The sequence below is a fragment of the Lynx canadensis genome, chromosome B3 (assembly GCF_007474595.2).
Source record: "Lynx canadensis isolate LIC74 chromosome B3, mLynCan4.pri.v2, whole genome shotgun sequence".
In the NCBI taxonomy this organism is placed as follows: Eukaryota; Metazoa; Chordata; class Mammalia; order Carnivora; family Felidae; genus Lynx; species Lynx canadensis.
This window is the reverse complement of record NC_044308.2, coordinates 19662446-19671176: the sequence shown is the minus strand read 5'-3', so window position 1 is coordinate 19671176 and position 8731 is coordinate 19662446. Positions and strand designations below refer to the sequence as shown.

Sequence of the window (8731 nt, the reverse complement as noted above, 5' to 3'; positions counted from 1 at the left end):
GTCATAGGGTAGTTCTATTTTTAGTTTTTTGAGGAACCTCCATACTGTTTTCCAGAGTGACTGCAGCAGCTTGCATTCCCAGAGACTTTTCTTCTTTTTTTAAATGTTTATTTATTTTTGAGAGAGAGACAGAGTGCGAGCTGGGGAGGGGTGGAGAGAGGGAGACAAAGACTCTGAAGCAGACTCCAGGCTCTGAGCTGTCAGCAGAGAGTCTGACATGGGGCTTAAACTCATGAACTTGCAGATCATGATTTGAAGTCAGATGTTTAACCTTCTGAGCCACCCAGGTGCCCTGAGTCTTTTCTTATTTCTTGACATAAGCATTTATTGCTGTTAACTTCCCTCTTTGAACTGCCTTTGGTACATCCCATAAATTTTGGTATGTTATTTTTCCATTTTCATTAGTCTCAAAGCATGTCTTGACTTCTGCTTTGATTTATTCTTTGAAGCATTAGTTGTCAGTAGCATGGTCTAATCTCCACATATTTGTGAATTTTCCACTTTTACTTGTGTAATTAATTTCTAGTTTCGTACCATTGTGATTGGAAAAGATGCAGGATATGATTTCAGCTCTCTTCAATGTATTAAGACTTATTTTGTGGTCTAACATATGATCTATCTTGGAAAATGCTCCATGTATACTTGAGAAGAATCTGTATTCTTTGGTTGGAATGGTCTGTGAATATCTATTAAGTCCATCTGGTCTAATGTATTGTTTAAAGCCAATGTTTCCTTATTGATTTTCTGTCTGGAGGATCTATCCATTGATGTAAGTGGGTTGTTAAAGTATCCTGCTAGTATTGTGTTGCTGTCTATTTCTCCCTTTCACTCTGTTAATGTGTGCTTTATATACTCAGGCACTCCTACATTGGATGCATAAATATTTGAAAATGTTATAGCTTATTGTTAGGTTGACCACTTTATCATAATGTACACCTTTCTTTGTCCCTTATTACAGTCTTTGTTTTAAAGTCTATTTGTCTTGTTGAACTCCTGAGTTCTTGAGGGGCGAAAGTGAGAACAGATCCAAGAACATTCTTGGTTTCCTGTTTGGTGTGGACTTGGGAGGGTATTCAGAACTGTTGCCAATATATTCTGGAACATAGCTACACTATTCCTGAAAATATGAGGAGGACAAAGGAATCTTTAGGAATGGCTTTAAAATTGGTAAGTTGTGGTTTTGTTGCTTGAATTGCACGGGGTCCTCAGAGAAACCAATATGGATGTACTTTTTCCCTCCCAGTGAGGAAGTGGCCACAACCCAACAGGAGGAAAAATCTAGAGCCATTCAAGTTTTATGTATTTGTGTAGGAATAATGATGATGATGATGATGATGATGATGATGATTCCTTCAAAAAAAACCCTGTAAAAAATAAAATAAAGTCTACTTGTCTGATATAAGTATAGCTACTCCAGCTTTGTTTTGGTTTCTGCTTGCATGGGATATCTTTTTCTACCCCTTTACCTGCAGTCTTTGTGTGTCCTTATATCTGAAGCGAGTCCCTTACAGGCAACATATAGATGGATATTTCTGAAAAGAAATCCATTCAGCTACTCTATGTCTTTTGATTGGAGAATTAGTCCACTTACATTTAAAGTAATGATTGATAGGAATGTGCTTACTGCCATTTTGTTAATTGTTTTCTGGCTGTTTTCATAGTTCTTCTCTGTTCCTTTCTTCTCTTGTTTCCTTACTTTTGTGGTTTGACAATTTTCTTTAGTGGTGTGCTTATATTCCTTTCTCTTTATCTTTTGTGTATTACTCAAAAGAACTTATTTGCAAACCTAAAAACCTAGAAGCTTTTTCCACAATATTTTGAAAATATTTTACTACTTTCTTCTGGCTTGCAAAGTTTCTGCTGAAAGATCTAGTGATAGTCTTATGGAGGTTCCCTTGTATGTAACAAGTCTTTTTTCTCTTACTGCTTTTTTAATTTTTATTTTTAAATATTTATTCATTTTTGGGGAGAGCACTAGTTGGGGAGGGGCAGAGAGAGGGGGACAGAGGATCTAAAGCAGGCTCTGTGCTGACAGGCTGACAGCAGTGAGCTTGATGAAGAGCTCAAACTCACAAACTGTGAGATCATGACCTGAGCTGAGGTCAGACGTTCAACCAACTGAGCCACCCAGGTGCCCCTCTCCTGCTGCTTTTATATTCTCTCCTTGTTTCTAACTTTTGTCATTTTGATGGCAAAGTTACTGGGTTCTTCTTATTTGGATCTCTCTGAACTTCCTGGATTTGGATGGCCATTTCCTTCCCCAGGTTAGGGAGAATTTCAGCCATTATTTCTTCAAATAAGATTTCTGCCCATTTCTCTCTCTCTTCTCCTTCTAGGAGCCCAATGTTGTGAATGTCAGTCCAATTGATGTTGTCCCATTTTTTCCCTTAACCTATCTTCTTTTTTATTTCTTTCTCTTTTTTTTTTCATTTTCATTCTTTTTCCTGCTCTGATTGGGTAAGTTCCACTGCCTTATCTTTGAGTTAACAGATTCTTTCTTATGTTGCATCTAGTCTGTTGTTGAACCCCTCTAGTGTATTTTTCAGTTCAGAAGTTCTATGATTTCTATTATATTTTCCATCTCTGTTGATGTTCTCATTGTGTTTATCCATTCTTTCCCCCAGTTTAGTGAGCATCTTTGTAACCATTACTTTTAACTCCTTATCAGGTAAATTATTGTCTCTATTTTACTAAGATTTTTTTCCCAGAGATTTTATCTTGTTATTTCCTTTTGAATAACTGAATTTTTTTTTCTTTCATGGATTGAGTTTTTGGTGTTGTATCTAAAAAGTCATTGCCAAACCAAGGTTGCTTCAAATTTTTTCCTGTTATCTATTAAGAGTTTTACAGTTTTGCATTTTACATTTAAGTTTAATTTTAAGTTAATTTTTGCGAAGGATATTAGGTCTGTGTCTTTTTTTTAATTCACTCAGCCACTCTATTTCTTTTTCTTTTTTTTTTGCATGTGAATTTACAATTTTTCCAACACCACTTGTTTAATAAGCATCTATCCTTTCTCCATTGAATTGCCTTTGCTTCTTTGTCAAAGACAATCTATTGTGTTTGTATGAACTTTTATTGGACTCTTTGTTTTGTTTCATTGACTTATTTATCTATTAAGAAATACCACTCTGCCTGGGTCACTGTAACTTTATACTAAACTTTATAGTAAGTCTTTTTTTTTTCTTCAAATTTAATTCCAGTTAGTTAACATATAATGTAATAATAATTCCAGGAATAGAATTTAGTGATTCATCACTTCCAAATAACACCCATTGCTCACCACAAGTATCCTTCTCAATGCCCCTCACCCCTTTAGCCCTTCCCCCAACCCAACACCCCATCAGGAACCCTCAGTTTGTTCTCTGTATTTAAGTGTCTCTTATGGTTTGTCTCCCTCTCTGTTTCTATATTATTAAGGAAGAGACCTTTATGTTCATGTGTTTTGTATCTTAAATTCCACATACGAGTGAAATCATATGATATTTGTCTTTCTCTGACTGACTTATTTTGCTTAGCATAATACACTCTAGTTCCACTTATAGTAAGTCTTGAAGTCAAGTATGGTCACTCCTCTGACTTTGTTTTTCTTCTGTAATACTGTGTTGGTTATTCTAAATATTTTGCTTTTGTGTAGAAACTTCATAATTGAATTTGCAATACTCACAAAATATTTTGCCAAGATTATGATTGGGGTTGCATTGAATTTATACATTACATTGGGAAGAACTGGTATTTAAAAAATATCTCATCCATTCATGCACAGTATTTATCCTGATATTTAGATCTTCTTTGATTTCTTTCATCAAATTTTTTAGATTTCTTCATATAAATAATTTATATATTTTGTTAAACTTATTCCTAAGCATTACAATTTTTGGTGCCCATTTAAATGGCGTGTGTTTTTAATTTCAAGTTCTAATTATTCACAGATGGCCAACAAGTACACGAAAAGGTGCTCAATATCTGTAATCATCAGGGAAATGCAAATCAAAATGACAATGAAATATCACACCAAATGGCTATTATCAAAAAGACTAGAAATAACAAGTGTTGGTGAGGATGTAGAGAAAAGGAAACCCTCATGCATTGTTGGTGGGAATGTAAATGCTATATTTACATATGGAAAATAGTATGGCGATTCCTCAAAAAATTAAAAAATAGAAACATCATATGACCCAGCAATTCCACTTCTGGTTATTTAGCCAAAGAAAACAAAAACACTAACTCAAAAAGATCTATGGGCCACCTTCCCCCATGTTAGCTGCAGTATTATTTACAATAGCCAACATATGCAAGCAACTTAACATTCCTTGATGATTGAGTGGATAAAGAAAATCACACACACACACACACACACACACACACACACACACATTATGCAGCCATAAAAAAGAATGAAACATTGTCATTTGCAACAACATGGATGGATTTTTTTTTCCAATTCAGCATTTTTAATCAGTCAACAGCTTGCTAGTAACAAGGGATGGTTTCCATTGAGGTAGGTCCTGTGCAATGGGAATGTGGTCACCAGTAACTTCTGTCTTATCCAGAGCTGTAGTAGGAAGTGGCTTATTGATTTTTGCTTTAGCCATATTGTAACCCCAGAATCAAAATATTTTTGCCTTTTATGTTATCGTTTCCTTAAGAAATTTTAACCTCCAAGCTTTTGTCCTAGATGAGTATACCTTGCTTTTAATTTGCTTCTTCAGCTTTCTCTGGACTAGTTACTTTGTCTTCCATTGCCTTCTGCTCCTCTGTGGAGGCTCTCTCAGAGACTTCTGTGGACACATGTCTCCCTCTTACCCCACTTTTCCATCTCTGCCAACATGGATGGATCTTGAGGCCTTTATGCCATATGAGATAAGTCAGGCAGATAAAGACAAGTACTCTATGATGTCTCTTGTATGTGGAATCTAAAACAAAAGCAAACCAAAAAAACAAAAAACAAAAAACCAAAACACCTAAACCCAAACTACTAGATGCAGAGAATAGATTGGTGGTTGCCAGGGGTCAGTGGTGTGGGGTGAGCAAAATGGGTGAAAATAGTCAAAAGATACAAACTCCCAGTTATAAGGCATAGGGATATAATGTACAGCATGGTGACTATAGTTAATAATACTATATTGTATATTTGAAAGTTGCTAGCAGAGTAGATCTTAAAAGTTCTCATCAAAAGAAAAAAATTCTAACTATGTGTGATAATGGATGTTAATTAAACTTATTGTGGTGACCATTTTGCAACATATACAAATATTGAATTATTATATGACACTGAAAATGAGCATAATGCTATATGTCAATTATATCTCAATTAAAATAAATTCCAATTCTTTTTTTAAATTTAACTTTATTGGCTTTTCAGAAGATGGCAGCATAGGAGGACGCTGGGCTCACTGTGCTTCCTGCTGATCACTTGGATTCCACCTACACCTGCCTTACTAACCCAGAAAACCACCAGAAGACTAGCAGAATGGAGTCTCCGGAGCCAAGTGCAGATGAGAGGCCCACGGAAGAGGGTAGGAAGGGTTGAGAGGTGGTGTGTGCTGCATGGACTGGCGGGGGGGAGCCTGGGCGGAGGGGCGGCCTGCCGGCCAAGCAGAGCCCCCAAGTCTGGCTGGCAAAAGTGGAGGGGCCTGACGGAGTGTGTTCTGACAGCAAGCGGGACTTAGCATCTGGGAGGTCATAAGTTAATAGCTCTGCTCAGAAAGCAGGAAGGCTGGAGGACAAAGGGAGGGAGAGTTGCTGAGCCCAGGGACGACAGAGCTCAGTTTGGCGGGGAACAAAGGTGCTTGCCAGGGCCATCTCCTTCGCCCACCCCCCAGCCAAAATCCCAAAGGGAACCAGTTCCTGCCAGGGAACTTGCTTGCTCTGCGCAAACACCCAACGCTGTGCTTCTGCACAGCCAACCCTCCGGCAGCGGGTCTGACTCCCTCCTGGTGCCACAGGGCCCCTCCTGAAGTGGATCACCTAAGGAGAAGCCAGCTAAGCCTGCCCCTCTTGCCCCCATGCACCTTGCCTACCCACCCCAGCTAATACACCATATCCCCAGCACCACAAGCCTGGCAGTGTGCAAGTAGCCCAGATGGGCCACGCCACCCCACAGTGAATCCTGCCCCTAGGAGAGGGGAAGAGAAGGCACACACCAGTCTGACTGTGGCCCCAGCAGTGGGCTGGGGGCAGACATCAGGTCTGACTGCGGCCCCACCCACCAGCTCCAGTTATACGCCACAGCACAGGGGAAGTGCCCTTCAGCGCACCACTCCAGGGACTATCCAAAATGACCAAACGGAAGAATTCCCCTCAAAAGAATCTCCAGGAAATAACAACAGTTAATGAACTGATCAAAAAGGATTTAAATAATATAACAGAAAGTGAATTTAGAATAATAGTCATAAAATTAATCACTGGGCTTGAAAACAGTATAGAGGACAGCAGAGAATCTCTTGCTACAGAGATCAAGGGACTAAGGAACAGTCAGGAGGAGCTGAAAAACGCTTTAAACGAGATACAAAATAAAATGGAAACGACGACAGCTCGGATTGAAGAGGCAGAGGAGAGAATAGGTGAACTAGAAGATAAAATTATGGAAAAAGAAGAAGCTGAGAAAAAGATAAAAAAAATCCAGGAGTATGAGGGGAAAATTAGAGAACTAAGTGATACACTAAAAAGAAATAATATACGCATAATTGGTATCCCAGAGGAGGAAGAGAGAGGGAAAGGTGCTGAAGGGGTACTTGAAGAAATAATAGCTGAGAACTTCCCTGAACTGGGGAAGGAAAAAGGCATTGAAATCCAAGAGGCACAGAGAACTCCCTTCAGACATAACTTGAATCGATCTTCTGCATGACATATCATAGTGAAACTGGCAAAATACTAGGATAAAGAGAAAATTCTGAAAGCAGCAAGGGATAAATGTGCCCTAACATATAAAGGGAGACCTATAAGACTCGTGACTGATCTCTCTACTGAAACTTGGCAGGCCAGAAAGGCATGGCAGGAGATCTTCAATGTGATGAACAGAAAAAATATGCAGCCGAGAATCCTTTATCCAGCAAGTCTGTCATTTAGAATAGAAGGAGAGATAAAGGTCTTCCCAAACAAACAAAAACTGAAGGAATTTGTCACCACTAAACCAGCCCTACAAGAGATCCTAAGGGGGATCCTGTGAGACAAAGTACCAGAGACATCACTACAAGCATAAAACATACAGACATCACAATGACTCTAAACCCATATCTTTCTATAACACTGAATGTAAATGGACTAAATGCACCAACCAAAAGACATAGGGTATCAGAATGGATAAAAAAACAAGACCCATCTATTTGCTGTCTACAAGAGACTCATTTTAGACCTGAGGACACCTTAAGATTGAGAGTGAGGGGATGAAGAACTATTTATCATGCTACTGGAAGCCAAAAGAAAGCTGGAGTAGCCATACTTATATCAGACAAACTAGACTTTAAAGGCTGTAACAAGAGATGAAGAAAGGCATTATATAATAATCACAGGGTCTATCCATCAGGAAGAGCTAACAATTATAAATGTCTATGTTTATGAGAAATGTTGGTCTGTATTTTTTTTTGAAATTTATTGTGAAATTGGTTTCCATACAACACCCAGTGCTCATCCCAAAAGGTGCCCTCCTCAATACCCATCACCCACCCTCCCCTCCCTCCCACCCCCATCAGCCCTCCGTTTGTTCATGTAATTTTATATGCTTATAAAGTCTTTGTCTAGTTTTGGTATTAGTGTAATGCTGGCTTTACACCAGGAGTTAGGAAATGTTCTCTTTGCTTTGATTTTCTGGAATAGATTGTAGATTATCGGTATTACATCTTATGCAAACGATTAATAGAATTCACACATGAAACCATCTGAGTTAGATGTTTTCTGTTGTGAAGATTATTAATTAAGAATTCAACCTCTTTAAAAGATGTAGGTGTATTCGGTTATCTATTTCTCCTTGTATGAGTTTTGGTAGATTGTGTCTTTAAGGAATTGATCCATTTCATCTAAGTTGTCAAATATGTGAGCATAAAGTTGTTCATAATATTCCTCTTTTATTCAAGAATAATTAAAATACAATGCTATATTAGTTTCAGGTGTACAATATAATGATTCAAATATTCAGAAATTTTCATTTCATTCTGAATCCTTTGATGAACAAAAGTTTGATGTTTGATGTAGTCCCATTTGTCTATTTTTGTTTTGGTTGCCTGTACTTTTGTTGTCATATCCAAGAAATCATTGCCAAACCCAGTGTCATGAAGTTTTCCCTATGTTTTCTTCTAGAAATTTTATAGTTTTAGGTCTTTAATCCATTTAAAGTTAACTTTTGTAGATGGTGTAATAATGTGATTTGTATATATATTTATTTCGTTTCCATCCCTTTTCCTGATCTTAGCTACTAAGATCCTTGGAATTTCCCAAGTGGTAAGAGTGATAAAGGTGAAAGATTCACTTTTGTTTTTTTATAAAAAGCCCCTTTGAACCACACCCTGGGCTTCTGTTAATGAGATGACTTTTAGAAACCCCACAGGAATGGGAAGGGTGATGTTTTCCAGGGGAACCAACCATGTAATTAGATAGAAATGTCAGCCCTACCTCCTGACCTCCAAGGAAGGGAAGGGGGCTAGAGATCAATGTAATCAACAATGGGCAAATGACTTAATCAATCATGCCTGTGTAAGAAAGCTTCCATAAAAAAGTCTAACTGAAGGGGTTT

At 38.0% G+C, this 8731-nt stretch overlaps 1 pseudogene; it reads right to left on the bottom strand.

Moving 5' to 3' along the window:
* Nucleotides 1–4454: 4454 nt before the first annotated feature.
* On the bottom strand, nucleotides 4455–4785 carry LOC115516969 (annotated as a pseudogene).
* Nucleotides 4786–8731: the final 3946 nt, after the last annotated feature.